Consider the following 23,311-nt stretch of genomic DNA (forward strand, 5'->3'; position numbering starts at 1 on the left):
CGAAGAGGAAAAGCCAAAAGCCGAAAAATAAAAAATAAATGTTATCAAAAAATAAAAAAGCGGGCAAAAAATAAAAGGGGTGCAACACGAGGACTTCCCAGGGGGTCACCCATCCTAGTACTACTCTCGCCCAAGCACGCTTAACTGCGGAGTTCTGATGGGATCCGGTGCATTAGTGCTGGTATGATCGCACCCATGACATGCCCTTCGAAACTCCCTTTTATGACAAAGCAGCAGACCTCGACGGCCCGAGACATTCGCGCTGCCGGGGCCGTTCTGGCGTAGGATTCAACGCGCTGTTCCGCTATGCGGCATGGCACCGCCAGTCTCCGGACTCAGTTTATTTTCGGGGGGAAAAAATTATCCGAAGAGGAAAAGCCAAAAGCCAAAAAATTAAAAATAAATATTATCAAAAAATAAAAAAGCGGGCAAAAAATAAAAAGGGTGCAACACGAGGACTTCCCAGGGGGTCACCCATCCTAGTACTTCTCTCGCCCAAGCACGCCTAACTGCGGAGTTATGATGGGATCCGGTGCATTAGTGCTGGTATGATCGCACCCATGACATGCCCTTCGAAACTCCCTTTTATGACAAAGCAGCAGACCGCGACGGCCCGAGACATTCGCGCTGCCGGGGCCGTTCTGGCGTAGGATTCAACGCGCTGTTCCGCTATGCGGCATGGCACCGCGAGTCTCCGGACTCAGTTTATTTTCGGGGGAAAAAAATTATCCGAAGAGGAAAAGCCAAAAGCCGAAAAATTAAAATTAAATATTATCAAAAAATAAAAAAGCGGGCAAAAAATAAAAGGGGTGCAACACGAGGACTTCCCAGGGGGTCACCCATCCTAGTACTACTCTCGCCCAAGCACGCTTAACTGCGGAGTTCTGATGGGATCCGGTGCATTAGTGCTGGTATGATCGCACCCATGACATGCCCATCGAAACTCCCTTTTATGACAAAGCAGCAGACCTCGACGGCCCGAGACATTCGCGCCGCCGGGGCCGTTCTGGCGTAGGATTCAACGCGCTATTCCCGCTATGCGGCATGGCACCGCCAGTCTCCGGACTCAGTTTATTTTCGGGGGAAAAAAATTATCCGAAGAGGAAAAGCCAAAAGCCGAAAAATAAAAAATAAATGTTATCAAAAAATAAAAAAGCGGGCAAAAAATAAAAGGGGTGCAACACGAGGACTTCCCAGGGGGTCACCCATCCTAGTACTACTCTCGCCCAAGCACGCTTAACTGCGGAGTTCTGATGGGATCCGGTGCATTAGTGCTGGTATGATCGCACCCATGACATGCCCTTCGAAACTCCCTTTTATGACAAAGCAGCAGACCTCGACGGCCCGAGACATTCGCGCTGCCGGGGCCGTTCTGGCGTAGGATTCAACGCGCTGTTCCGCTATGCGGCATGGCACCGCCAGTCTCCGGACTCAGTTTATTTTCGGGGGGAAAAAATTATCCGAAGAGGAAAAGCCAAAAGCCAAAAAATTAAAAATAAATATTATCAAAAAATAAAAAAGCGGGCAAAAAATAAAAAGGGTGCAACACGAGGACTTCCCAGGGGGTCACCCATCCTAGTACTTCTCTCGCCCAAGCACGCCTAACTGCGGAGTTATGATGGGATCCGGTGCATTAGTGCTGGTATGATCGCACCCATGACATGCCCTTCGAAACTCCCTTTTATGACAAAGCAGCAGACCGCGACGGCCCGAGACATTCGCGCTGCCGGGGCCGTTCTGGCGTAGGATTCAACGCGCTGTTCCGCTATGCGGCATGGCACCGCCAGTCTCCGGACTCAGTTTATTTTCGGGGGAAAAAAATTATCCGAAGAGGAAAAGCCAAAAGCCAAAAAATTAAAAATAAATATTATCAAAAAATAAAAAAGCGGGCAAAAAATAAAAAGGGTGCAACACGAGGACTTCCCAGGGGGTCACCCATCCTAGTACTACTCTCGCCCAAGCACGCTTAACTGCGGAGTTCTGATGGGATCCGGTGCATTAGTGCTGGTATGATCGCACCCATGACATGCCCTTCGAAACTCCCTTTTATGACAAAGCAGCAGACCTCGACGGCCCGAGACATTCGCGCTGCCGGGGCCGTTCTGGCGTAGGATTCAACGCGCTGTTCCGCTATGCGGCATGGCACCGCCAGTCTCCGGACTCAGTTTATTTTCGGGGGGAAAAAATTATCCGAAGAGGAAAAGCCAAAAGCCAAAAAATTAAAAATAAATATTATCAAAAAATAAAAAAGCGGGCAAAAAATAAAAAGGGTGCAACACGAGGACTTCCCAGGGGGTCACCCATCCTAGTACTTCTCTCGCCCAAGCACGCCTAACTGCGGAGTTATGATGGGATCCGGTGCATTAGTGCTGGTATGATCGCACCCATGACATGCCCTTCGAAACTCCCTTTTATGACAAAGCAGCAGACCGCGACGGCCCGAGACATTCGCGCTGCCGGGGCCGTTCTGGCGTAGGATTCAACGCGCTGTCCCGCTATGCGGCATGGCACCGCCAGTCTCCGGACTCAGTTTATTTTCGGGGGAAAAAAATTATCCGAAGAGGAAAAGCCAAAAGCCGAAAAATAAAAAATAAATGTTATCAAAAAATAAAAAAGCGGGCAAAAAATAAAAGGGGTGCAACACGAGGACTTCCCAGGGGGTCACCCATCCTAGTACTACTCTCGCCCAAGCACGCTTAACTGCGGAGTTCTGATGGGATCCGGTGCATTAGTGCTGGTATGATCGCACCCATGACATGCCCTTCGAAACTCCCTTTTATGACAAAGCAGCAGACCTCGACGGCCCGAGACATTCGCGCTGCCGGGGCCGTTCTGGCGTAGGATTCAACGCGCTGTTCCGCTATGCGGCATGGCACCGCCAGTCTCCGGACTCAGTTTATTTTCGGGGGAAAAAAATTATCCGAAGAGGAAAAGCCAAAAGCCGAAAAATAAAAAATAAATGTTATCAAAAAATAAAAAAGCGGGCAAAAAATAAAAGGGGTGCAACACGAGGACTTCCCAGGGGGTCACCCATCCTAGTACTACTCTCGCCCAAGCACGCTTAACTGCGGAGTTCTGATGGGATCCGGTGCATTAGTGCTGGTATGATCGCACCCATGACATGCCCTTCGAAACTCCCTTTTATGACAAAGCAGCAGACCTCGACGGCCCGAGACATTCGCGCTGCCGGGGCCGTTCTGGCGTAGGATTCAACGCGCTGTTCCGCTATGCGGCATGGCACCGCCAGTCTCCGGACTCAGTTTATTTTCGGGGGGAAAAAATTATCCGAAGAGGAAAAGCCAAAAGCCAAAAAATTAAAAATAAATATTATCAAAAAATAAAAAAGCGGGCAAAAAATAAAAAGGGTGCAACACGAGGACTTCCCAGGGGGTCACCCATCCTAGTACTTCTCTCGCCCAAGCACGCCTAACTGCGGAGTTATGATGGGATCCGGTGCATTAGTGCTGGTATGATCGCACCCATGACATGCCCTTCGAAACTCCCTTTTATGACAAAGCAGCAGACCGCGACGGCCCGAGACATTCGCGCTGCCGGGGCCGTTCTGGCGTAGGATTCAACGCGCTGTTCCGCTATGCGGCATGGCACCGCGAGTCTCCGGACTCAGTTTATTTTCGGGGGAAAAAAATTATCCGAAAAGGAAAAGCCAAAAGCCGAAAAATTAAAATTAAATATTATCAAAAAATAAAAAAGCGGGCAAAAAATAAAAGGGGTGCAACACGAGGACTTCCCAGGGGGTCACCCATCCTAGTACTACTCTCGCCCAAGCACGCTTAACTGCGGAGTTCTGATGGGATCCGGTGCATTAGTGCTGGTATGATCGCACCCATGACATGCCCATCGAAACTCCCTTTTATGACAAAGCAGCAGACCTCGACGGCCCGAGACATTCGCGCCGCCGGGGCCGTTCTGGCGTAGGATTCAACGCGCTATTCCCGCTATGCGGCATGGCACCGCCAGTCTCCGGACTCAGTTTATTTTCGGGGGAAAAAAATTATCCGAAGAGGAAAAGCCAAAAGCCGAAAAATAAAAAATAAATGTTATCAAAAAATAAAAAAGCGGGCAAAAAATAAAAGGGGTGCAACACGAGGACTTCCCAGGGGGTCACCCATCCTAGTACTACTCTCGCCCAAGCACGCTTAACTGCGGAGTTCTGATGGGATCCGGTGCATTAGTGCTGGTATGATCGCACCCATGACATGCCCATCGAAACTCCCTTTTATGACAAAGCAGCAGACCTCGACGGCCCGAGACATTCGCGCCGCCGGGGCCGTTCTGGCGTAGGATTCAACGCGCTATTCCCGCTATGCGGCATGGCACCGCCAGTCTCCGGACTCAGTTTATTTTCGGGGGAAAAAAATTATCCGAAGAGGAAAAGCCAAAAGCCGAAAAATAAAAAATAAATGTTATCAAAAAATAAAAAAGCGGGCAAAAAATAAAAGGGGTGCAACACGAGGGCTTCCCAGGGGGTCACCCATCCTAGTACTACTCTCGCCCAAGCACGCTTAACTGCGGAGTTCTGATGGGATCCAGTGCATTAGTGCTGGTATGATCGCACCCATGACATGCCCATCGAAACTCCCTTTTATGACAAAGCAGCAGACCTCGACGGCCCGAGACATTCGCGCCGCCGGGGCCGTTCTGGCGTAGGATTCAACGCGCTATTCCCGCTATGCGGCATGGCACCGCCAGTCTCCGGACTCAGTTTATTTTCGGGGGAAAAAAATTATCCGAAGAGGAAAAGCCAAAAGCCGAAAAATAAAAAATAAATGTTATCAAAAAATAAAAAAGCGGGCAAAAAATAAAAGGGGTGCAACACGAGGACTTCCCAGGGGGTCACCCATCCTAGTACTACTCTCGCCCAAGCACGCTTAACTGCGGAGTTCTGATGGGATCCGGTGCATTAGTGCTGGTATGATCGCACCCATGACATGCCCTTCGAAACTCCCTTTTATGACAAAGCAGCAGACCTCGACGGCCCGAGACATTCGCGCTGCCGGGGCCGTTCTGGCGTAGGATTCAACGCGCTGTTCCGCTATGCGGCATGGCACCGCCAGTCTCCGGACTCAGTTTATTTTCGGGGGAAAAAAATTATCCGAAGAGGAAAAGCCAAAAGCCGAAAAATAAAAAATAAATGTTATCAAAAAATAAAAAAGCGGGCAAAAAATAAAAGGGGTGCAACACGAGGACTTCCCAGGGGGTCACCCATCCTAGTACTACTCTCGCCCAAGCACGCTTAACTGCGGAGTTCTGATGGGATCCGGTGCATTAGTGCTGGTATGATCGCACCCATGACATGCCCTTCGAAACTCCCTTTTATGACAAAGCAGCAGACCTCGACGGCCCGAGACATTCGCGCCGCCGGGGCCGTTCTGGCGTAGGATTCAACGCGCTATTCCCGCTATGCGGCATGGCACCGCCAGTCTCCGGACTCAGTTTATTTTCGGGGGAAAAAAATTATCCGAAGAGGAAAAGCCAAAAGCCGAAAAATAAAAAATAAATGTTATCAAAAAATAAAAAAGCGGGCAAAAAATAAAAGGGGTGCAACACGAGGGCTTCCCAGGGGGTCACCCATCCTAGTACTACTCTCGCCCAAGCACGCTTAACTGCGGAGTTCTGATGGGATCCAGTGCATTAGTGCTGGTATGATCGCACCCATGACATGCCCATCGAAACTCCCTTTTATGACAAAGCAGCAGACCTCGACGGCCCGAGACATTCGCGCCGCCGGGGCCGTTCTGGCGTAGGATTCAACGCGCTATTCCCGCTATGCGGCATGGCACCGCCAGTCTCCGGACTCAGTTTATTTTCGGGGGAAAAAAATTATCCGAAGAGGAAAAGCCAAAAGCCGAAAAATAAAAAATAAATGTTATCAAAAAATAAAAAAGCGGGCAAAAAATAAAAGGGGTGCAACACGAGGACTTCCCAGGGGGTCACCCATCCTAGTACTACTCTCGCCCAAGCACGCTTAACTGCGGAGTTCTGATGGGATCCGGTGCATTAGTGCTGGTATGATCGCACCCATGACATGCCCTTCGAAACTCCCTTTTATGACAAAGCAGCAGACCTCGACGGCCCGAGACATTCGCGCTGCCGGGGCCGTTCTGGCGTAGGATTCAACGCGCTGTTCCGCTATGCGGCATGGCACCGCCAGTCTCCGGACTCAGTTTATTTTCGGGGGAAAAAAATTATCCGAAGAGGAAAAGCCAAAAGCCGAAAAATAAAAAATAAATGTTATCAAAAAATAAAAAAGCGGGCAAAAAATAAAAGGGGTGCAACACGAGGACTTCCCAGGGGGTCACCCATCCTAGTACTACTCTCGCCCAAGCACGCTTAACTGCGGAGTTCTGATGGGATCCGGTGCATTAGTGCTGGTATGATCGCACCCATGACATGCCCTTCGAAACTCCCTTTTATGACAAAGCAGCAGACCTCGACGGCCCGAGACATTCGCGCTGCCGGGGCCGTTCTGGCGTAGGATTCAACGCGCTGTTCCGCTATGCGGCATGGCACCGCCAGTCTCCGGACTCAGTTTATTTTCGGGGGGAAAAAATTATCCGAAGAGGAAAAGCCAAAAGCCAAAAAATTAAAAATAAATATTATCAAAAAATAAAAAAGCGGGCAAAAAATAAAAAGGGTGCAACACGAGGACTTCCCAGGGGGTCACCCATCCTAGTACTACTCTCGCCCAAGCACGCTTAACTGCGGAGTTCAGATGGGATCCGGTGCATTAGTGCTGGTATGATCGCACCCATGACATGCCCTTCGAAACTCCCTTTTATGACAAAGCAGCAGACCTCGACGGCCCGAGACATTCGCGCTGCCGGGGCCGTTCTGGCGTAGGATTCAACGCGCTGTTCCGCTATGCGGCATGGCACCGCCAGTCTCCGGACTCAGTTTATTTTCGGGGGGAAAAAATTATCCGAAGAGGAAAAGCCAAAAGCCAAAAAATTAAAAATAAATATTATCAAAAAATAAAAAAGCGGGCAAAAAATAAAAAGGGTGCAACACGAGGACTTCCCAGGGGGTCACCCATCCTAGTACTTCTCTCGCCCAAGCACGCCTAACTGCGGAGTTATGATGGGATCCGGTGCATTAGTGCTGGTATGATCGCACCCATGACATGCCCTTCGAAACTCCCTTTTATGACAAAGCAGCAGACCGCGACGGCCCGAGACATTCGCGCTGCCGGGGCCGTTCTGGCGTAGGATTCAACGCGCTGTCCCGCTATGCGGCATGGCACCGCCAGTCTCCGGACTCAGTTTATTTTCGGGGGAAAAAAATTATCCGAAGAGGAAAAGCCAAAAGCCGAAAAATAAAAAATAAATGTTATCAAAAAATAAAAAAGCGGGCAAAAAATAAAAGGGGTGCAACACGAGGACTTCCCAGGGGGTCACCCATCCTAGTACTACTCTCGCCCAAGCACGCTTAACTGCGGAGTTCAGATGGGATCCGGTGCATTAGTGCTGGTATGATCGCACCCATGACATGCCCTTCGAAACTCCCTTTTATGACAAAGCAGCAGACCTCGACGGCCCGAGACATTCGCGCTGCCGGGGCCGTTCTGGCGTAGGATTCAACGCGCTGTTCCGCTATGCGGCATGGCACCGCTAGTCTCCGGACTCAGTTTATTTTCGGGGGGAAAAAATTATCCGAAGAGGAAAAGCCAAAAGCCAAAAAATTAAAAATAAATATTATCAAAAAATAAAAAAACGGGCAAAAAATAAAAAGGGTGCAACACGAGGACTTCCCAGGGGGTCACCCATCCTAGTACTTCTCTCGCCCAAGCACGCCTAACTGCGGAGTTATGATGGGATCCGGTGCATTAGTGCTGGTATGATCGCACCCATGACATGCCCTTCGAAACTCCCTTTTATGACAAAGCAGCAGACCGCGACGGCCCGAGACATTCGCGCTGCCGGGGCCGTTCTGGCGTAGGATTCAACGCGCTGTCCCGCTATGCGGCATGGCACCGCCAGTCTCCGGACTCAGTTTATTTTCGGGGGAAAAAAATTATCCGAAGAGGAAAAGCCAAAAGCCGAAAAATAAAAAATAAATGTTATCAAAAAATAAAAAAGCGGGCAAAAAATAAAAGGGGTGCAACACGAGGACTTCCCAGGGGGTCACCCATCCTAGTACTACTCTCGCCCAAGCACGCTTAACTGCGGAGTTCAGATGGGATCCGGTGCATTAGTGCTGGTATGATCGCACCCATGACATGCCCTTCGAAACTCCCTTTTATGACAAAGCAGCAGACCTCGACGGCCCGAGACATTCGCGCTGCCGGGGCCGTTCTGGCGTAGGATTCAACGCGCTGTTCCGCTATGCGGCATGGCACCGCCAGTCTCCGGACTCAGTTTATTTTCGGGGGGAAAAAATTATCCGAAGAGGAAAAGCCAAAAGCCAAAAAATTAAAAATAAATATTATCAAAAAATAAAAAAGCGGGCAAAAAATAAAAAGGGTGCAACACGAGGACTTCCCAGGGGGTCACCCATCCTAGTACTTCTCTCGCCCAAGCACGCCTAACTGCGGAGTTATGATGGGATCCGGTGCATTAGTGCTGGTATGATCGCACCCATGACATGCCCTTCGAAACTCCCTTTTATGACAAAGCAGCAGACCGCGACGGCCCGAGACATTCGCGCTGCCGGGGCCGTTCTGGCGTAGGATTCAACGCGCTGTCCCGCTATGCGGCATGGCACCGCCAGTCTCCGGACTCAGTTTATTTTCGGGGGAAAAAAATTATCCGAAGAGGAAAAGCCAAAAGCCGAAAAATAAAAAATAAATGTTATCAAAAAATAAAAAAGCGGGCAAAAAATAAAAGGGGTGCAACACGAGGACTTCCCAGGGGGTCACCCATCCTAGTACTACTCTCGCCCAAGCACGCTTAACTGCGGAGTTCTGATGGGATCCGGTGCATTAGTGCTGGTATGATCGCACCCATGACATGCCCTTCGAAACTCCCTTTTATGACAAAGCAGCAGACCTCGACGGCCCGAGACATTCGCGCTGCCGGGGCCGTTCTGGCGTAGGATTCAACGCGCTGTTCCGCTATGCGGCATGGCACCGCCAGTCTCCGGACTCAGTTTATTTTCGGGGGGAAAAAATTATCCGAAGAGGAAAAGCCAAAAGCCAAAAAATTAAAAATAAATATTATCAAAAAATAAAAAAGCGGGCAAAAAATAAAAAGGGTGCAACACGAGGACTTCCCAGGGGGTCACCCATCCTAGTACTTCTCTCGCCCAAGCACGCCTAACTGCGGAGTTATGATGGGATCCGGTGCATTAGTGCTGGTATGATCGCACCCATGACATGCCCTTCGAAACTCCCTTTTATGACAAAGCAGCAGACCGCGACGGCCCGAGACATTCGCGCTGCCGGGGCCGTTCTGGCGTAGGATTCAACGCGCTGTCCCGCTATGCGGCATGGCACCGCCAGTCTCCGGACTCAGTTTATTTTCGGGGGAAAAAAATTATCCGAAGAGGAAAAGCCAAAAGCCGAAAAATAAAAAATAAATGTTATCAAAAAATAAAAAAGCGGGCAAAAAATAAAAGGGGTGCAACACGAGGACTTCCCAGGGGGTCACCCATCCTAGTACTACTCTCGCCCAAGCACGCTTAACTGCGGAGTTCAGATGGGATCCGGTGCATTAGTGCTGGTATGATCGCACCCATGACATGCCCTTCGAAACTCCCTTTTATGACAAAGCAGCAGACCTCGACGGCCCGAGACATTCGCGCTGCCGGGGCCGTTCTGGCGTAGGATTCAACGCGCTGTTCCGCTATGCGGCATGGCACCGCTAGTCTCCGGACTCAGTTTATTTTCGGGGGGAAAAAATTATCCGAAGAGGAAAAGCCAAAAGCCAAAAAATTAAAAATAAATATTATCAAAAAATAAAAAAACGGGCAAAAAATAAAAAGGGTGCAACACGAGGACTTCCCAGGGGGTCACCCATCCTAGTACTTCTCTCGCCCAAGCACGCCTAACTGCGGAGTTATGATGGGATCCGGTGCATTAGTGCTGGTATGATCGCACCCATGACATGCCCTTCGAAACTCCCTTTTATGACAAAGCAGCAGACCGCGACGGCCCGAGACATTCGCGCTGCCGGGGCCGTTCTGGCGTAGGATTCAACGCGCTGTCCCGCTATGCGGCATGGCACCGCCAGTCTCCGGACTCAGTTTATTTTCGGGGGAAAAAAATTATCCGAAGAGGAAAAGCCAAAAGCCGAAAAATAAAAAATAAATGTTATCAAAAAATAAAAAAGCGGGCAAAAAATAAAAGGGGTGCAACACGAGGACTTCCCAGGGGGTCACCCATCCTAGTACTACTCTCGCCCAAGCACGCTTAACTGCGGAGTTCAGATGGGATCCGGTGCATTAGTGCTGGTATGATCGCACCCATGACATGCCCTTCGAAACTCCCTTTTATGACAAAGCAGCAGACCTCGACGGCCCGAGACATTCGCGCTGCCGGGGCCGTTCTGGCGTAGGATTCAACGCGCTGTTCCGCTATGCGGCATGGCACCGCCAGTCTCCGGACTCAGTTTATTTTCGGGGGGAAAAAATTATCCGAAGAGGAAAAGCCAAAAGCCAAAAAATTAAAAATAAATATTATCAAAAAATAAAAAAGCGGGCAAAAAATAAAAAGGGTGCAACACGAGGACTTCCCAGGGGGTCACCCATCCTAGTACTTCTCTCGCCCAAGCACGCCTAACTGCGGAGTTATGATGGGATCCGGTGCATTAGTGCTGGTATGATCGCACCCATGACATGCCCTTCGAAACTCCCTTTTATGACAAAGCAGCAGACCGCGACGGCCCGAGACATTCGCGCTGCCGGGGCCGTTCTGGCGTAGGATTCAACGCGCTGTCCCGCTATGCGGCATGGCACCGCCAGTCTCCGGACTCAGTTTATTTTCGGGGGAAAAAAATTATCCGAAGAGGAAAAGCCAAAAGCCGAAAAATAAAAAATAAATGTTATCAAAAAATAAAAAAGCGGGCAAAAAATAAAAGGGGTGCAACACGAGGACTTCCCAGGGGGTCACCCATCCTAGTACTACTCTCGCCCAAGCACGCTTAACTGCGGAGTTCTGATGGGATCCGGTGCATTAGTGCTGGTATGATCGCACCCATGACATGCCCTTCGAAACTCCCTTTTATGACAAAGCAGCAGACCTCGACGGCCCGAGACATTCGCGCTGCCGGGGCCGTTCTGGCGTAGGATTCAACGCGCTGTTCCGCTATGCGGCATGGCACCGCCAGTCTCCGGACTCAGTTTATTTTCGGGGGGAAAAAATTATCCGAAGAGGAAAAGCCAAAAGCCAAAAAATTAAAAATAAATATTATCAAAAAATAAAAAAGCGGGCAAAAAATAAAAAGGGTGCAACACGAGGACTTCCCAGGGGGTCACCCATCCTAGTACTTCTCTCGCCCAAGCACGCCTAACTGCGGAGTTATGATGGGATCCGGTGCATTAGTGCTGGTATGATCGCACCCATGACATGCCCTTCGAAACTCCCTTTTATGACAAAGCAGCAGACCGCGACGGCCCGAGACATTCGCGCTGCCGGGGCCGTTCTGGCGTAGGATTCAACGCGCTGTTCCGCTATGCGGCATGGCACCGCGAGTCTCCGGACTCAGTTTATTTTCGGGGGAAAAAAATTATCCGAAGAGGAAAAGCCAAAAGCCGAAAAATTAAAAATAAATATTATCAAAAAATAAAAAAGCGGGCAAAAAATAAAAGGGGTGCAACACGAGGACTTCCCAGGGGGTCACCCATCCTAGTACTACTCTCGCCCAAGCACGCTTAACTGCGGAGTTCTGATGGGATCCGGTGCATTAGTGCTGGTATGATCGCACCCATGACATGCCCATCGAAACTCCCTTTTATGACAAAGCAGCAGACCTCGACGGCCCGAGACATTCGCGCCGCCGGGGCCGTTCTGGCGTAGGATTCAACGCGCTATTCCCGCTATGCGGCATGGCACCGCCAGTCTCCGGACTCAGTTTATTTTCGGGGGAAAAAAATTATCCGAAGAGGAAAAGCCAAAAGCCGAAAAATAAAAAATAAATGTTATCAAAAAATAAAAAAGCGGGCAAAAAATAAAAGGGGTGCAACACGAGGACTTCCCAGGGGGTCACCCATCCTAGTACTACTCTCGCCCAAGCACGCTTAACTGCGGAGTTCTGATGGGATCCGGTGCATTAGTGCTGGTATGATCGCACCCATGACATGCCCTTCGAAACTCCCTTTTATGACAAAGCAGCAGACCTCGACGGCCCGAGACATTCGCGCTGCCGGGGCCGTTCTGGCGTAGGATTCAACGCGCTGTTCCGCTATGCGGCATGGCACCGCCAGTCTCCGGACTCAGTTTATTTTCGGGGGAAAAAAATTATCCGAAGAGGAAAAGCCAAAAGCCGAAAAATAAAAAATAAATGTTATCAAAAAATAAAAAAGCGGGCAAAAAATAAAAGGGGTGCAACCCGAGGACTTCCCAGGGGGCCACCCATCCTAGTACTACTCTCGCCCAAGCACGCTTAACTGCGGAGTTCTGATGGGATCCGGTGCATTAGTGCTGGTATGATCGCACCCATGACATGCCCTTCGAAACTCCCTTTTATGACAAAGCAGCAGACCTCGACGGCCCGAGACATTCGCGCTGCCGGGGCCGTTCTGGCGTAGGATTCAACGCGCTGTTCCGCTATGCGGCATGGCACCGCCAGTCTCCGGACTCAGTTTATTTTCGGGAGGAAAAAATTATCCGAAGAGGAAAAGCCAAAAGCCAAAAAATTAAAAATAAATATTATCAAAAAATAAAAAAGCGGGCAAAAAATAAAAAGGGTGCAACACGAGGACTTCCCAGGGGGTCACCCATCCTAGTACTTCTCTCGCCCAAGCACGCCTAACTGCGGAGTTATGATGGGATCCGGTGCATTAGTGCTGGTATGATCGCACCCATGACATGCCCTTCGAAACTCCCTTTTATGACAACGCAGCAGACCGCGACGGCCCGAGACATTCGCGCTGCCGGGGCCGTTCTGGCGTAGGATTCAACGCGCTGTTCCGCTATGCGGCATGGCACCGCGAGCCTCCGGACTCAGTTTATTTTCGGGGGAAAAAAATTATCCGAAGAGGAAAAGCCAAAAGCCGAAAAATTAAAAATAAATATTATCAAAAAATAAAAAAGCGGGCAAAAAATAAAAGGGGTGCAACACGAGGACTTCCCAGGGGGTCACCCATCCTAGTACTACTCTCGCCCAAGCACGCTTAACTGCGGAGTTCTGATGGGATCCGGTGCATTAGTGCTGGTATGATCGCACCCATGACATGCCCATCGAAACTCCCTTTTATGACAAAGCAGCAGACCTCGACGGCCCGAGACATTCGCGCCGCCGGGGCCGTTCTGGCGTAGGCTTCAACGCGCTATTCCCGCTATGCGGCATGGCACCGCCAGTCTCCGGACTCAGTTTATTTTCGGGGAAAAAAAATTATCCGAAGAGGAAAAGCCAAAAGCCGAAAAATTAAAAATAAATATTATCAAAAAATAAAAAAGCGGGCAAAAAATAAAAGGGGTGCAACACGAGGACTTCCCAGGGGGTCACCCATCCTAGTACTACTCTCGCCCAAGCACGCTTAACTGCGGAGTTCTGATGGGATCCGGTGCATTAGTGCTGGTATGAACGCACCCATGACATGCCCATCGAAACACCCTTTTATGACAAAGCAGCAGACCTCGACGGCCCGAGACATTCGCGCTGCCGGGGCCGTTCTGGCGTAGGATTCAATGCGCTGTTCCGCTATGCGGCATGGCACCGCGAGTCTCCGGACTCAGTTTATTTTCGAGGGAAAAAAATTATCCGAAGAGGAAAAGCCAAAAGCCAAAAAATTAAAAATAAATGTTATCAAAAAAGAAAAAAGCGGGCAAAAAATAAAAGGGGTGCAACACGAGGACTTCCCAGGGGGTCACCCATCCTAGTACTACTCTCGCCCAAGCACGCTTAACTGCGGAGTTCTGATGGGATCCGGTGCATTAGTGCTGGTATGATCGCACCAATGATATGCCCTTCGAAACTCCCTTTTATGACAAAGCAACAGACCTCGACGGCCTGAGACATTCGCGCTGCCGGAGCCGTTCTGGCGTAGGATTCAACGCGCTAGTCCCGCTATGCGGCATGGCACCGCCAGTCTCCGGACCCAGTTTATTGTCGGGGGAAAAAAATTATCCGAAGAGAAAAAGCCAAAAGCCAAAAAATTAAAAATAAATATTATCCAAAAATAAAAAAACGGGCAAAAAATAAAAAGGGTGCAACATGAGGACTTCCCAGGGGGTCACCCATCCTAGTACTACTCTCGCCCAAGCACGCTTAACTGCGGAGTTCTGATAGGATCCGGTGCATTAGTGCTGGTTTGATCGCACCCAAGACATGCCCTTCGAAACTCCCTTTTATGACAAAGTAGCAGACCTCGACGGCCCGAGACATTCACGCTGCCGGGGCCGTTCTGGCGTAGGATTCAACACGCTGTTCCGCTATGCGGCATGGCACCGCCAGTCTCCGGACTCAGTTTATTTTCGGGGGAAAAAAATTATCCGAAGAGGAAAAGCCAAAAGCCGAAAATAAAAAATAAATGTTATCAAAAAATAAAAAAGCGGGCAAAAAATAAAAGGGGTGCAACACGAGGACTTCCCAGGGGGTCACCCATCCTAGTACTACTCTCGCCCAAGCACGCTTAACTGCGGAGTTCTGATGGGATCCGGTGCATTAGTGCTGGTATGATCGCACCCATGACATGCCCTTCGAAACTCCCTTTTATGACAAAGCAGCAGACCTCGACGGCCCGAGACATTCGCGCTGCCGGGGCCGTTCTGGCGTAGGATTCAACGCGCTGTTCCGCTATGCGGCATGGCACCGCCAGTCTCCGGACTCAGTTTATTTTCGGGGGAAAAAAATTATCCGAAGAGGAAAAGCCAAAAGCCGAAAAATAAAAAATAAATGTTATCAAAAAATAAAAAAGCGGGCAAAAAATAAAAGGGGTGCAACACGAGGACTTCCCAGGGGGTCACCCATCCTAGCACTACTCTCGCCCAAGCACGCTTAACTGCGGAGTTCTGATGGGATCCGGTGCATTAGTGCTGGTATGATCGCACCCATGACATGCCCTTCGAAACTCCCTTTTATGACAAAGCAGCAGACCTCGACGGCCCGAGACATTCGCGCTGCCGGGGCCGTTCTGGCGTAGGATTCAACGCGCTGTTCCGCTATGCGGCATGGCACCGCCAGTCTCCGGACTCAGTTTATTTTCGGGGGGAAAAAATTATCCGAAGAGGAAAAGCCAAAAGCCAAAAAATTAAAAATAAATATTATCAAAAAATAAAAAAGCGGGCAAAAAATAAAAAGGGTGCAACACGAGGACTTCCCAGGGGGTCACCCATCCTAGTACTTCTCTCGCCCAAGCACGCCTAACTGCGGAGTTATGATGGGATCCGGTGCATTAGTGCTGGTATGATCGCACCCATGACATGCCCTTCGAAACTCCCTTTTATGACAACGCAGCAGACCGCGACGGCCCGAGACATTCGCGCTGCCGGGGCCGTTCTGGCGTAGGATTCAACGCGCTGTTCCGCTATGCGGCATGGCACCGCGAGTCTCCGGACTCAGTTTATTTTCGGGGGAAAAAAATTATCCGAAGAGGAAAAGCCAAAAGCCGAAAAATTAAAAATAAATATTATCAAAAAATAAAAAAGCGGGCAAAAAATAAAAGGGGTGCAACACGAGGACTTCCCAGGGGGTCACCCATCCTAGTACTACTCTCGCCCAAGCACGCTTAACTGCGGAGTTCTGATGGGATCCGGTGCATTAGTGCTGGTATGATCGCACCCATGACATGCCCATCGAAACTCCCTTTTATGACAAAGCAGCAGACCTCGACGGCCCGAGACATTCGCGCCGCCGGGGCCGTTCTGGCGTAGGCTTCAACGCGCTATTCCCGCTATGCGGCATGGCACCGCCAGTCTCCGGACTCAGTTTATTTTCGGGGAAAAAAAATTATCCGAAGAGGAAAAGCCAAAAGCCGAAAAATTAAAAATAAATATTATCAAAAAATAAAAAAGCGGGCAAAAAATAAAAGGGGTGCAACACGAGGACTTCCCAGGGGGTCACCCATCCTAGTACTACTCTCGCCCAAGCACGCTTAACTGCGGAGTTCTGATGGGATCCGGTGCATTAGTGCTGGTATGAACGCACCCATGACATGCCCATCGAAACACCCTTTTATGACAAAGCAGCAGACCTCGACGGCCCGAGACATTCGCGCTGCCGGGGCCGTTCTGGCGTAGGATTCAATGCGCTGTTCCGCTATGCGGCATGGCACCGCGAGTCTCCGGACTCAGTTTATTTTCGAGGGAAAAAAATTATCCGAAGAGGAAAAGCCAAAAGCCAAAAAATTAAAAATAAATGTTATCAAAAAAGAAAAAAGCGGGCAAAAAATAAAAGGGGTGCAACACGAGGACTTCCCAGGGGGTCACCCATCCTAGTACTACTCTCGCCCAAGCACGCTTAACTGCGGAGTTCTGATGGGATCCGGTGCATTAGTGCTGGTATGATCGCACCAATGATATGCCCTTCGAAACTCCCTTTTATGACAAAGCAACAGACCTCGACGGCCTGAGACATTCGCGCTGCCGGAGCCGTTCTGGCGTAGGATTCAACGCGCTAGTCCCGCTATGCGGCATGGCACCGCCAGTCTCCGGACCCAGTTTATTGTCGGGGGAAAAAAATTATCCGAAGAGAAAAAGCCAAAAGCCAAAAAATTAAAAATAAATATTATCCAAAAATAAAAAAACGGGCAAAAAATAAAAAGGGTGCAACATGAGGACTTCCCAGGGGGTCACCCATCCTAGTACTACTCTCGCCCAAGCACGCTTAACTGCGGAGTTCTGATAGGATCCGGTGCATTAGTGCTGGTTTGATCGCACCCAAGACATGCCCTTCGAAACTCCCTTTTATGACAAAGTAGCAGACCTCGACGGCCCGAGACATTCACGCTGCCGGGGCCGTTCTGGCGTAGGATTCAACACGCTGTTCCGCTATGCGGCATGGCACCGCCAGTCTCCGGACTCAGTTTATTTTCGGGGGAAAAAAATTATCCGAAGAGGAAAAGCCAAAAGCCGAAAATAAAAAATAAATGTTATCAAAAAATAAAAAAGCGGGCAAAAAATAAAAGGGGTGCAACACGAGGACTTCCCAGGGGGTCACCCATCCTAGTACTACTCTCGCCCAAGCACGCTTAACTGCGGAGTTCTGATGGGATCCGGTGCATTAGTGCTGGTATGATCGCACCCATGACATGCCCTTCGAAACTCCCTTTTATGACAAAGCAGCAGACCTCGACGGCCCGAGACATTCGCGCTGCCGGGGCCGTTCTGGCGTAGGATTCAACGCGCTGTTCCGCTATGCGGCATGGCACCGCCAGTCTCCGGACTCAGTTTATTTTCGGGGGAAAAAAATTATCCGAAGAGGAAAAGCCAAAAGCCGAAAAATAAAAAATAAATGTTATCAAAAAATAAAAAAGCGGGCAAAAAATAAAAGGGGTGCAACACGAGGACTTCCCAGGGGGTCACCCATCCTAGCACTACTCTCGCCCAAGCACGCTTAACTGCGGAGTTCTGATGGGATCCGGTGCATTAGTGCTGGTATGATCGCACCCATGACATGCCCTTCGAAACTCCCTTTTATGACAAAGCAGCAGACCTCGACGGCCCGAGACATTCGCGCTGCCGGGGCCGTTCTGGCGTAGGATTCAACGCGCTGTTCCGCTATGCGGCATGGCACCGCCAGTCTCCGGACTCAGTTTATTTTCGGGGGGAAAAAATTATCCGAAGAGGAAAAGCCAAAAGCCAAAAAATTAAAAATAAATATTATCAAAAAATAAAAAAGCGGGCAAAAAATAAAAAGGGTGCAACACGAGGACTTCCCAGGGGGTCACCCATCCTAGTACTTCTCTCGCCCAAGCACGCCTAACTGCGGAGTTATGATGGGATCCGGTGCATTAGTGCTGGTATGATCGCACCCATGACATGCCCTTCGAAACTCCCTTTTATGACAAAGCAGCAGACCGCGACGGCCCGAGACATTCGCGCTGCCGGGGCCGTTCTGGCGTAGGATTCAACGCGCTGTTCCGCTATGCGGCATGGCACCGCGAGTCTCCGGACTCAGTTTATTTTCGGAGGAAAAAAATTATCCGAAGAGGAAAAGCCAAAAGCCGAAAAATTAAAAATAAATATTATCAAAAAATAAAAAAGCGGGCAAAAAATAAAAGGGGTGCAACACGAGGACTTCCCAGGGGGTCACCCATCCTAGTACTACTCTCGCCCAAGCACGCTTAACTGCGGAGTTCTGATGGGATCCGGTGCATTAGTGCTGGTATGATCGCACCCATGACATGCCCATCGAAACTCCCTTTTATGACAAAGCAGCAGACCTCGACGGCCCGAGACATTCGCGCCGCCGGGGCCGTTCTGGCGTAGGATTCAACGCGCTATTCCCGCTATGCGGCATGGCACCGCCAGTCTCCGGACTCAGTTTATTTTCGGGGGAAAAAAATTATCCGAAGAGGAAATGCCAAAAGCCGAAAAATTAAAAATAAATATTATCAAAAAATAAAAAAGTGGAGAAAAAAATAAAAAGGGTGCAACACGAGGACTTCCCAGGGGGTCACCCATCCTAGTACTACTCTCGCCCAAGCACGCTTAACTGCGGAGTTCTGATGGGATCCGGTGCATTAGTGCTGGTATGATCGCACCCATGACATGCCCTTCGAAACTCCCTTTTATGACAAAGCAGCAGACCTCGACGGCCCGAGACATTCGCGCTGCCGGGGCCGTTCTGGCGTAGGATTCAACGCGCTGTTCCGCTATGCGGCATGGCACCGCCAGTCTCCGGACTCAGTTTATTTTCGGGGGGAAAAAATTATCCGAAGAGGAAAAGCCAAAAGCCAAAAAATTAAAAATAAATATTATCAAAAAATAAAAAAGCGGGCAAAAAATAAAAAGGGTGCAACACGAGGACTTCCCAGGGGGTCACCCATCCTAGTACTTCTCTCGCCCAAGCACGCCTAACTGCGGAGTTATGATGGGATCCGGTGCATTAGTGCTGGTATGATCGCACCCATGACATGCCCTTCGAAACTCCCTTTTATGACAAAGCAGCAGACCGCGACGGCCCGAGACATTCGCGCTGCCGGGGCCGTTCTGGCGTAGGATTCAACGCGCTGTTCCGCTATGCGGCATGGCACCGCGAGTCTCCGGACTCAGTTTATTTTCGGGGGAAAAAAATTATCCGAAGAGGAAAAGCCAAAAGCCGAAAAATTAAAAATAAATATTATCAAAAAATAAAAAAGCGGGCAAAAAATAAAAGGGGTGCAACACGAGGACTTCCCAGGGGGTCACCCATCCTAGTACTACTCTCGCCCAAGCACGCTTAACTGCGGAGTTCTGATGGGATCCGGTGCATTAGTGCTGGTATGATCGCACCCATGACATGCCCATCGAAACTCCCTTTTATGACAAAGCAGCAGACCTCGACGGCCCGAGACATTCGCGCCGCCGGGGCCGTTCTGGCGTAGGATTCAACGCGCTATTCCCGCTATGCGGCATGGCACCGCCAGTCTCCGGACTCAGTTTATTTTCGGGGGAAAAAAATTATCCGAAGAGGAAAAGCCAAAAGCCGAAAAATAAAAAATAAATGTTATCAAAAAATAAAAAAGCGGGCAAAAAATAAAAGGGGTGCAACACGAGGACTTCCCAGGGGGTCACCCATCCTAGTACTACTCTCGCCCAAGCACGCTTAACTGCGGAGTTCTGATGGGATCCGGTGCATTAGTGCTGGTATGATCGCACCCATGACATGCCCTTCGAAACTCCCTTTTATGACAAAGCAGCAGACCTCGACGGCCCGAGACATTCGCGCTGCCGGGGCCGTTCTGGCGTAGGATTCAACGCGCTGTTCCGCTATGCGGCATGGCACCGCCAGTCTCCGGACTCAGTTTATTTTCGGGGGAAAAAAATTATCCGAAGAGGAAAAGCCAAAAGCCGAAAAATAAAAAATAAATGTTATCAAAAAATAAAAAAGCGGGCAAAAAATAAAAGGGGTGCAACCCGAGGACTTCCCAGGGGGCCACCCATCCTAGTACTACTCTCGCCCAAGCACGCTTAACTGCGGAGTTCTGATGGGATCCGGTGCATTAGTGCTGGTATGATCGCACCCATGACATGCCCTTCGAAACTCCCTTTTATGACAAAGCAGCAGACCTCGACGGCCCGAGACATTCGCGCTGCCGGGGCCGTTCTGGCGTAGGATTCAACGCGCTATTCCGCTATGCGGCATGGCACCGCCAGTCTCCGGACTCAGTTTATTTTCGGGAGGAAAAAATTATCCGAAGAGGAAAAGCCAAAAGCCAAAAAATTAAAAATAAATATTATCAAAAAATAAAAAAGCGGGCAAAAAATAAAAAGGGTGCAACACGAGGACTTCCCAGGGGGTCACCCATCCTAGTACTTCTCTCGCCCAAGCACGCCTAACTGCGGAGTTATGATGGGATCCGGTGCATTAGTGCTGGTATGATCGCACCCATGACATGCCCTTCGAAACTCCCTTTTATGACAAAGCAGCAGACCGCGACGGCCCGAGACATTCGCGCTGCCGGGGCCGTTCTGGCGTAGGATTCAACGCGCTGTTCCGCTATGCGGCATGGCACCGCGAGTCTCCGGACTCAGTTTATTTTCGGGGGAAAAAAATTATCCGAAGAGGAAAAGCCAAAAGCCGAAAAATTAAAAATAAATATTATCAAAAAATAAAAAAGCGGGCAAAAAATAAAAGGGGTGCAACACGAGGACTTCCCAGGGGGTCACCCATCCTAGTACTACTCTCGCCCAAGCACGCTTAACTGCGGAGTTCTGATGGGATCCGGTGCATTAGTGCTGGTATGATCGCACCCATGACATGCCCATCGAAACTCCCTTTTATGACAAAGCAGCAGACCTCGACGGCCCGAGACATTCGCGCCGCCGGGGCCGTTCTGGCGTAGGCTTCAACGCGCTATTCCCGCTATGCGGCATGGCACCGCCAGTCTCCGGACTCAGTTTATTTTCGGGGGAAAAAAATTATCCGAAGAGGAAAAGCCAAAAGCCGAAAAATTAAAAATAAATATTATCAAAAAATAAAAAAGCGGGCAAAAAATAAAAGGGGTGCAACATGAGGACTTCCCAGGGGGTCACCCATCCTAGTACTACTCTCGCCCAAGCACGCTTAACTGCGGAGTTCTGATGGGATCCGGTGCATTAGTGCTGGTATGAACGCACCCATGACATGCCCATCGAAACACCCTTTTATGACAAAGCAGCAGACCTCGACGGCCCGAGACATTCGCGCTGCCGGGGCCGTTCTGGCGTAGGATTCAATGCGCTGTTCCGCTATGCGGCATGGCACCGCGAGTCTCCGGACTCAGTTTATTTTCGAGGGAAAAAAATTATCCGAAGAGGAAAAGCCAAAAGCCAAAAAATTAAAAATAAATGTTATCAAAAAAGAAAAAAGCGGGCAAAAAATAAAAGGGGTGCAACACGAGGACTTCCCAGGGGGTCACCCATCCTAGTACTACTCTCGCCCAAGCACGCTTAACTGCGGAGTTCTGATGGGATCCGGTGCATTAGTGCTGGTATGATCGCACCAATGATATGCCCTTCGAAACTCCCTTTTATGACAAAGCAACAGACCTCGACGGCCTGAGACATTCGCGCTGCCGGGGCCGTTCTGGCGTAGGATTCAACGCGCTGGTCCCGCTATGCGGCATGGCACCGCCAGTCTCCGGACCCAGTTTATTGTCGGGGGAAAAAAATTATCCGAAGAGAAAAAGCCAAAAGCCAAAAAATTAAAAATAAATATTATCAAAAAATAAAAAAGCGGGCAAAAAATAAAAAGGGTGCAACATGAGGACTTCCCAGGGGGTCACCCATCCTAGTACTACTCTCGCCCAAGCACGCTTAACTGCGGAGTTCTGATAGGATCCGGTGCATTAGTGCTGGTTTGATCGCACCCAAGACATGCCCTTCGAAACTCCCTTTTATGACAAAGTAGCAGACCTCGACGGCCCGAGACATTCACGCTGCCGGGGCCGTTCTGGCGTAGGATTCAACACGCTGTTCCGCTATGCGGCATGGCACCGCCAGTCTCCGGACTCAGTTTATTTTCGGGGGAAAAAAATTATCCGAAGAGGAAAAGCCAAAAGCCGAAAATAAAAAATAAATGTTATCAAAAAGTAAAAAAGCGGGCAAAAAATAAAAGGGGTGCAACACGAGGACTTCCCAGGGGGTCACCCATCCTAGTACTACTCTCGCCCAAGCACGCTTAACTGCGGAGTTCTGATGGGATCCGGTGCATTAGTGCTGGTATGATCGCACCCATGACATGCCCTTCGAAACTCCCTTTTATGACAAAGCAGCAGACCTCGACGGCCCGAGACATTCGCGCTGCCGGGGCCGTTCTGGCGTAGGATTCAACGCGTTGTTCCGCTATGCGGCATGGCACCGCCAGTCTCCGGACTCAGTTTATTTTCGGGGGAAAAAAATTATCCGAAGAGGAAAAGCCAAAAGCCGAAAAATAAAAAATAAATGTTATCAAAAAATAAAAAAGCGGGCAAAAAATAAAAGGGGTGCAACACGAGGACTTCCCAGGGGGTCACCCATCCTAGCACTACTCTCGCCCAAGCACGCTTAACTGCGGAGTTCTGATGGGATCCGGTGCATTAGTGCTGGTATGATCGCACCCATGACATGCCCTTCGAAACTCCCTTTTATGACAAAGCAGCAGACCTCGACGGCCCGAGACATTCGCGCTGCCGGGGCCGTTCTGGCGTAGGATTCAACGCGCTGTTCCGCTATGCGGCATGGCACCGCCAGTCTCCGGACTCAGTTTATTTTCGGGGGGAAAAAATTATCCGAAGAGGAAAAGCCAAAAGCCAAAAAATTAAAAATAAATATTATCAAAAAATAAAAAAGCGGGCAAAAAATAAAAAGGGTGCAACACGAGGACTTCCCAGGGGGTCACCCATCCTAGTACTTCTCTCGCCCAAGCACGCCTAACTGCGGAGTTATGATGGGATCCGGTGCATTAGTGCTGGTATGATCGCACCCATGACATGCCCTTCGAAACTCCCTTTTATGACAAAGCAGCAGACCGCGACGGCCCGAGACATTCGCGCTGCCGGGGCCGTTCTGGCGTAGGATTCAACGCGCTGTTCC

General features: G+C 49.9%; 47 non-coding genes and 17 pseudogenes across 47 annotated transcripts; all 64 read right to left on the bottom strand.

Annotated features, from left to right (window-relative positions):
- Positions 1–76: 76 nt before the first annotated feature.
- LOC149758164 (5S ribosomal RNA) lies at positions 77–195 on the bottom strand. Its single transcript, XR_016406889.1, has one exon. It is a non-coding gene; the product is annotated as a 5S ribosomal RNA (ribosomal RNA).
- A 246-nt stretch (positions 196–441) lies between these two features.
- On the bottom strand, positions 442–560 carry LOC149758165 (5S ribosomal RNA; annotated as a pseudogene).
- Positions 561–806: 246 nt separating this feature from the next.
- Positions 807–925, bottom strand: LOC149758166 (5S ribosomal RNA). The gene has a single exon (XR_016406901.1). It is a non-coding gene; the product is annotated as a 5S ribosomal RNA (ribosomal RNA).
- A 247-nt stretch (positions 926–1,172) lies between these two features.
- LOC149758167 (5S ribosomal RNA) lies at positions 1,173–1,291 on the bottom strand. Its single transcript, XR_016406903.1, has one exon. It is a non-coding gene; the product is annotated as a 5S ribosomal RNA (ribosomal RNA).
- A 246-nt stretch (positions 1,292–1,537) lies between these two features.
- On the bottom strand, positions 1,538–1,656 carry LOC149758168 (5S ribosomal RNA; annotated as a pseudogene).
- Positions 1,657–1,902: 246 nt separating this feature from the next.
- Positions 1,903–2,021, bottom strand: LOC149758169 (5S ribosomal RNA). The gene has a single exon (XR_016411881.1). It is a non-coding gene; the product is annotated as a 5S ribosomal RNA (ribosomal RNA).
- A 246-nt stretch (positions 2,022–2,267) lies between these two features.
- On the bottom strand, positions 2,268–2,386 carry LOC149758170 (5S ribosomal RNA; annotated as a pseudogene).
- A 246-nt stretch (positions 2,387–2,632) lies between these two features.
- On the bottom strand, positions 2,633–2,751 carry LOC149758171 (5S ribosomal RNA). Its single transcript, XR_016406905.1, has one exon. It is a non-coding gene; the product is annotated as a 5S ribosomal RNA (ribosomal RNA).
- A 246-nt stretch (positions 2,752–2,997) lies between these two features.
- Positions 2,998–3,116, bottom strand: LOC149758172 (5S ribosomal RNA). The gene has a single exon (XR_016406906.1). It is a non-coding gene; the product is annotated as a 5S ribosomal RNA (ribosomal RNA).
- Positions 3,117–3,362: 246 nt separating this feature from the next.
- Positions 3,363–3,481, bottom strand: LOC149758173 (5S ribosomal RNA; annotated as a pseudogene).
- Positions 3,482–3,727: 246 nt separating this feature from the next.
- On the bottom strand, positions 3,728–3,846 carry LOC149758174 (5S ribosomal RNA). Its single transcript, XR_016406914.1, has one exon. It is a non-coding gene; the product is annotated as a 5S ribosomal RNA (ribosomal RNA).
- Positions 3,847–4,093: 247 nt separating this feature from the next.
- Positions 4,094–4,212, bottom strand: LOC149758175 (5S ribosomal RNA). Its single transcript, XR_016406925.1, has one exon. It is a non-coding gene; the product is annotated as a 5S ribosomal RNA (ribosomal RNA).
- Positions 4,213–4,459: 247 nt separating this feature from the next.
- Positions 4,460–4,578, bottom strand: LOC149758176 (5S ribosomal RNA). The gene has a single exon (XR_016401958.1). It is a non-coding gene; the product is annotated as a 5S ribosomal RNA (ribosomal RNA).
- Positions 4,579–4,825: 247 nt separating this feature from the next.
- LOC149758177 (5S ribosomal RNA) lies at positions 4,826–4,944 on the bottom strand. Its single transcript, XR_016406936.1, has one exon. It is a non-coding gene; the product is annotated as a 5S ribosomal RNA (ribosomal RNA).
- Positions 4,945–5,190: 246 nt separating this feature from the next.
- LOC149758178 (5S ribosomal RNA) lies at positions 5,191–5,309 on the bottom strand. The gene has a single exon (XR_016406947.1). It is a non-coding gene; the product is annotated as a 5S ribosomal RNA (ribosomal RNA).
- Positions 5,310–5,556: 247 nt separating this feature from the next.
- LOC149758179 (5S ribosomal RNA) lies at positions 5,557–5,675 on the bottom strand. Its single transcript, XR_016401959.1, has one exon. It is a non-coding gene; the product is annotated as a 5S ribosomal RNA (ribosomal RNA).
- Positions 5,676–5,922: 247 nt separating this feature from the next.
- On the bottom strand, positions 5,923–6,041 carry LOC149758180 (5S ribosomal RNA). Its single transcript, XR_016406958.1, has one exon. It is a non-coding gene; the product is annotated as a 5S ribosomal RNA (ribosomal RNA).
- A 246-nt stretch (positions 6,042–6,287) lies between these two features.
- LOC149758181 (5S ribosomal RNA) lies at positions 6,288–6,406 on the bottom strand. Its single transcript, XR_016406969.1, has one exon. It is a non-coding gene; the product is annotated as a 5S ribosomal RNA (ribosomal RNA).
- A 246-nt stretch (positions 6,407–6,652) lies between these two features.
- Positions 6,653–6,771, bottom strand: LOC149758182 (5S ribosomal RNA). Its single transcript, XR_016410134.1, has one exon. It is a non-coding gene; the product is annotated as a 5S ribosomal RNA (ribosomal RNA).
- A 246-nt stretch (positions 6,772–7,017) lies between these two features.
- LOC149758183 (5S ribosomal RNA) lies at positions 7,018–7,136 on the bottom strand (annotated as a pseudogene).
- A 246-nt stretch (positions 7,137–7,382) lies between these two features.
- LOC149758184 (5S ribosomal RNA) lies at positions 7,383–7,501 on the bottom strand. Its single transcript, XR_016409820.1, has one exon. It is a non-coding gene; the product is annotated as a 5S ribosomal RNA (ribosomal RNA).
- A 246-nt stretch (positions 7,502–7,747) lies between these two features.
- Positions 7,748–7,866, bottom strand: LOC149758185 (5S ribosomal RNA; annotated as a pseudogene).
- Positions 7,867–8,112: 246 nt separating this feature from the next.
- On the bottom strand, positions 8,113–8,231 carry LOC149758186 (5S ribosomal RNA). The gene has a single exon (XR_016409832.1). It is a non-coding gene; the product is annotated as a 5S ribosomal RNA (ribosomal RNA).
- A 246-nt stretch (positions 8,232–8,477) lies between these two features.
- LOC149758187 (5S ribosomal RNA) lies at positions 8,478–8,596 on the bottom strand (annotated as a pseudogene).
- A 246-nt stretch (positions 8,597–8,842) lies between these two features.
- LOC149758188 (5S ribosomal RNA) lies at positions 8,843–8,961 on the bottom strand. Its single transcript, XR_016406981.1, has one exon. It is a non-coding gene; the product is annotated as a 5S ribosomal RNA (ribosomal RNA).
- A 246-nt stretch (positions 8,962–9,207) lies between these two features.
- On the bottom strand, positions 9,208–9,326 carry LOC149758189 (5S ribosomal RNA; annotated as a pseudogene).
- A 246-nt stretch (positions 9,327–9,572) lies between these two features.
- LOC149758190 (5S ribosomal RNA) lies at positions 9,573–9,691 on the bottom strand. Its single transcript, XR_016409844.1, has one exon. It is a non-coding gene; the product is annotated as a 5S ribosomal RNA (ribosomal RNA).
- Positions 9,692–9,937: 246 nt separating this feature from the next.
- Positions 9,938–10,056, bottom strand: LOC149758191 (5S ribosomal RNA; annotated as a pseudogene).
- Positions 10,057–10,302: 246 nt separating this feature from the next.
- LOC149758192 (5S ribosomal RNA) lies at positions 10,303–10,421 on the bottom strand. Its single transcript, XR_016409855.1, has one exon. It is a non-coding gene; the product is annotated as a 5S ribosomal RNA (ribosomal RNA).
- A 246-nt stretch (positions 10,422–10,667) lies between these two features.
- On the bottom strand, positions 10,668–10,786 carry LOC149758193 (5S ribosomal RNA; annotated as a pseudogene).
- A 246-nt stretch (positions 10,787–11,032) lies between these two features.
- On the bottom strand, positions 11,033–11,151 carry LOC149758194 (5S ribosomal RNA). The gene has a single exon (XR_016406992.1). It is a non-coding gene; the product is annotated as a 5S ribosomal RNA (ribosomal RNA).
- Positions 11,152–11,397: 246 nt separating this feature from the next.
- LOC149758195 (5S ribosomal RNA) lies at positions 11,398–11,516 on the bottom strand (annotated as a pseudogene).
- Positions 11,517–11,762: 246 nt separating this feature from the next.
- On the bottom strand, positions 11,763–11,881 carry LOC149758196 (5S ribosomal RNA). Its single transcript, XR_016407004.1, has one exon. It is a non-coding gene; the product is annotated as a 5S ribosomal RNA (ribosomal RNA).
- A 247-nt stretch (positions 11,882–12,128) lies between these two features.
- LOC149758197 (5S ribosomal RNA) lies at positions 12,129–12,247 on the bottom strand. Its single transcript, XR_016407015.1, has one exon. It is a non-coding gene; the product is annotated as a 5S ribosomal RNA (ribosomal RNA).
- A 246-nt stretch (positions 12,248–12,493) lies between these two features.
- LOC149758198 (5S ribosomal RNA) lies at positions 12,494–12,612 on the bottom strand. The gene has a single exon (XR_016404411.1). It is a non-coding gene; the product is annotated as a 5S ribosomal RNA (ribosomal RNA).
- A 246-nt stretch (positions 12,613–12,858) lies between these two features.
- LOC149758199 (5S ribosomal RNA) lies at positions 12,859–12,977 on the bottom strand (annotated as a pseudogene).
- Positions 12,978–13,223: 246 nt separating this feature from the next.
- On the bottom strand, positions 13,224–13,342 carry LOC149758200 (5S ribosomal RNA). The gene has a single exon (XR_016407025.1). It is a non-coding gene; the product is annotated as a 5S ribosomal RNA (ribosomal RNA).
- A 247-nt stretch (positions 13,343–13,589) lies between these two features.
- Positions 13,590–13,708, bottom strand: LOC149758201 (5S ribosomal RNA). Its single transcript, XR_016402741.1, has one exon. It is a non-coding gene; the product is annotated as a 5S ribosomal RNA (ribosomal RNA).
- Positions 13,709–13,954: 246 nt separating this feature from the next.
- Positions 13,955–14,073, bottom strand: LOC149758202 (5S ribosomal RNA). Its single transcript, XR_016401822.1, has one exon. It is a non-coding gene; the product is annotated as a 5S ribosomal RNA (ribosomal RNA).
- A 247-nt stretch (positions 14,074–14,320) lies between these two features.
- Positions 14,321–14,439, bottom strand: LOC149758203 (5S ribosomal RNA). Its single transcript, XR_016408772.1, has one exon. It is a non-coding gene; the product is annotated as a 5S ribosomal RNA (ribosomal RNA).
- Positions 14,440–14,684: 245 nt separating this feature from the next.
- On the bottom strand, positions 14,685–14,803 carry LOC149758204 (5S ribosomal RNA). Its single transcript, XR_016407035.1, has one exon. It is a non-coding gene; the product is annotated as a 5S ribosomal RNA (ribosomal RNA).
- A 246-nt stretch (positions 14,804–15,049) lies between these two features.
- LOC149758205 (5S ribosomal RNA) lies at positions 15,050–15,168 on the bottom strand. The gene has a single exon (XR_016403374.1). It is a non-coding gene; the product is annotated as a 5S ribosomal RNA (ribosomal RNA).
- Positions 15,169–15,414: 246 nt separating this feature from the next.
- On the bottom strand, positions 15,415–15,533 carry LOC149758206 (5S ribosomal RNA; annotated as a pseudogene).
- Positions 15,534–15,779: 246 nt separating this feature from the next.
- On the bottom strand, positions 15,780–15,898 carry LOC149758207 (5S ribosomal RNA). Its single transcript, XR_016407046.1, has one exon. It is a non-coding gene; the product is annotated as a 5S ribosomal RNA (ribosomal RNA).
- A 247-nt stretch (positions 15,899–16,145) lies between these two features.
- LOC149758208 (5S ribosomal RNA) lies at positions 16,146–16,264 on the bottom strand. Its single transcript, XR_016402742.1, has one exon. It is a non-coding gene; the product is annotated as a 5S ribosomal RNA (ribosomal RNA).
- Positions 16,265–16,510: 246 nt separating this feature from the next.
- On the bottom strand, positions 16,511–16,629 carry LOC149758209 (5S ribosomal RNA). The gene has a single exon (XR_016401823.1). It is a non-coding gene; the product is annotated as a 5S ribosomal RNA (ribosomal RNA).
- Positions 16,630–16,876: 247 nt separating this feature from the next.
- Positions 16,877–16,995, bottom strand: LOC149758210 (5S ribosomal RNA). Its single transcript, XR_016408773.1, has one exon. It is a non-coding gene; the product is annotated as a 5S ribosomal RNA (ribosomal RNA).
- A 245-nt stretch (positions 16,996–17,240) lies between these two features.
- On the bottom strand, positions 17,241–17,359 carry LOC149758211 (5S ribosomal RNA). The gene has a single exon (XR_016407057.1). It is a non-coding gene; the product is annotated as a 5S ribosomal RNA (ribosomal RNA).
- Positions 17,360–17,605: 246 nt separating this feature from the next.
- On the bottom strand, positions 17,606–17,724 carry LOC149758212 (5S ribosomal RNA). The gene has a single exon (XR_016403375.1). It is a non-coding gene; the product is annotated as a 5S ribosomal RNA (ribosomal RNA).
- A 246-nt stretch (positions 17,725–17,970) lies between these two features.
- LOC149758213 (5S ribosomal RNA) lies at positions 17,971–18,089 on the bottom strand (annotated as a pseudogene).
- A 246-nt stretch (positions 18,090–18,335) lies between these two features.
- Positions 18,336–18,454, bottom strand: LOC149758214 (5S ribosomal RNA). Its single transcript, XR_016407068.1, has one exon. It is a non-coding gene; the product is annotated as a 5S ribosomal RNA (ribosomal RNA).
- Positions 18,455–18,702: 248 nt separating this feature from the next.
- On the bottom strand, positions 18,703–18,821 carry LOC149758215 (5S ribosomal RNA). Its single transcript, XR_016411882.1, has one exon. It is a non-coding gene; the product is annotated as a 5S ribosomal RNA (ribosomal RNA).
- Positions 18,822–19,067: 246 nt separating this feature from the next.
- Positions 19,068–19,186, bottom strand: LOC149758216 (5S ribosomal RNA; annotated as a pseudogene).
- A 246-nt stretch (positions 19,187–19,432) lies between these two features.
- On the bottom strand, positions 19,433–19,551 carry LOC149758217 (5S ribosomal RNA). The gene has a single exon (XR_016407079.1). It is a non-coding gene; the product is annotated as a 5S ribosomal RNA (ribosomal RNA).
- A 247-nt stretch (positions 19,552–19,798) lies between these two features.
- Positions 19,799–19,917, bottom strand: LOC149758218 (5S ribosomal RNA). The gene has a single exon (XR_016407091.1). It is a non-coding gene; the product is annotated as a 5S ribosomal RNA (ribosomal RNA).
- Positions 19,918–20,163: 246 nt separating this feature from the next.
- Positions 20,164–20,282, bottom strand: LOC149758219 (5S ribosomal RNA). Its single transcript, XR_016404412.1, has one exon. It is a non-coding gene; the product is annotated as a 5S ribosomal RNA (ribosomal RNA).
- Positions 20,283–20,528: 246 nt separating this feature from the next.
- On the bottom strand, positions 20,529–20,647 carry LOC149758220 (5S ribosomal RNA; annotated as a pseudogene).
- Positions 20,648–20,893: 246 nt separating this feature from the next.
- LOC149758221 (5S ribosomal RNA) lies at positions 20,894–21,012 on the bottom strand. The gene has a single exon (XR_016407095.1). It is a non-coding gene; the product is annotated as a 5S ribosomal RNA (ribosomal RNA).
- A 247-nt stretch (positions 21,013–21,259) lies between these two features.
- Positions 21,260–21,378, bottom strand: LOC149758222 (5S ribosomal RNA). The gene has a single exon (XR_016406966.1). It is a non-coding gene; the product is annotated as a 5S ribosomal RNA (ribosomal RNA).
- A 246-nt stretch (positions 21,379–21,624) lies between these two features.
- LOC149758223 (5S ribosomal RNA) lies at positions 21,625–21,743 on the bottom strand. Its single transcript, XR_016401824.1, has one exon. It is a non-coding gene; the product is annotated as a 5S ribosomal RNA (ribosomal RNA).
- A 247-nt stretch (positions 21,744–21,990) lies between these two features.
- On the bottom strand, positions 21,991–22,109 carry LOC149758224 (5S ribosomal RNA). Its single transcript, XR_016408774.1, has one exon. It is a non-coding gene; the product is annotated as a 5S ribosomal RNA (ribosomal RNA).
- A 245-nt stretch (positions 22,110–22,354) lies between these two features.
- Positions 22,355–22,473, bottom strand: LOC149758225 (5S ribosomal RNA). The gene has a single exon (XR_016407101.1). It is a non-coding gene; the product is annotated as a 5S ribosomal RNA (ribosomal RNA).
- Positions 22,474–22,719: 246 nt separating this feature from the next.
- LOC149758226 (5S ribosomal RNA) lies at positions 22,720–22,838 on the bottom strand. Its single transcript, XR_016403376.1, has one exon. It is a non-coding gene; the product is annotated as a 5S ribosomal RNA (ribosomal RNA).
- Positions 22,839–23,084: 246 nt separating this feature from the next.
- On the bottom strand, positions 23,085–23,203 carry LOC149758227 (5S ribosomal RNA; annotated as a pseudogene).
- Between the last annotated feature and the right edge of the window lie 108 nt (positions 23,204–23,311).

This window comes from Phoenix dactylifera, chromosome 4 (assembly GCF_051530095.1).
Source record: "Phoenix dactylifera cultivar Ajwa chromosome 4, Ajwa_hap1_PhDact_Kaust_v1.1, whole genome shotgun sequence".
Classification (NCBI taxonomy): Eukaryota; Viridiplantae; Streptophyta; class Magnoliopsida; order Arecales; family Arecaceae; genus Phoenix; species Phoenix dactylifera.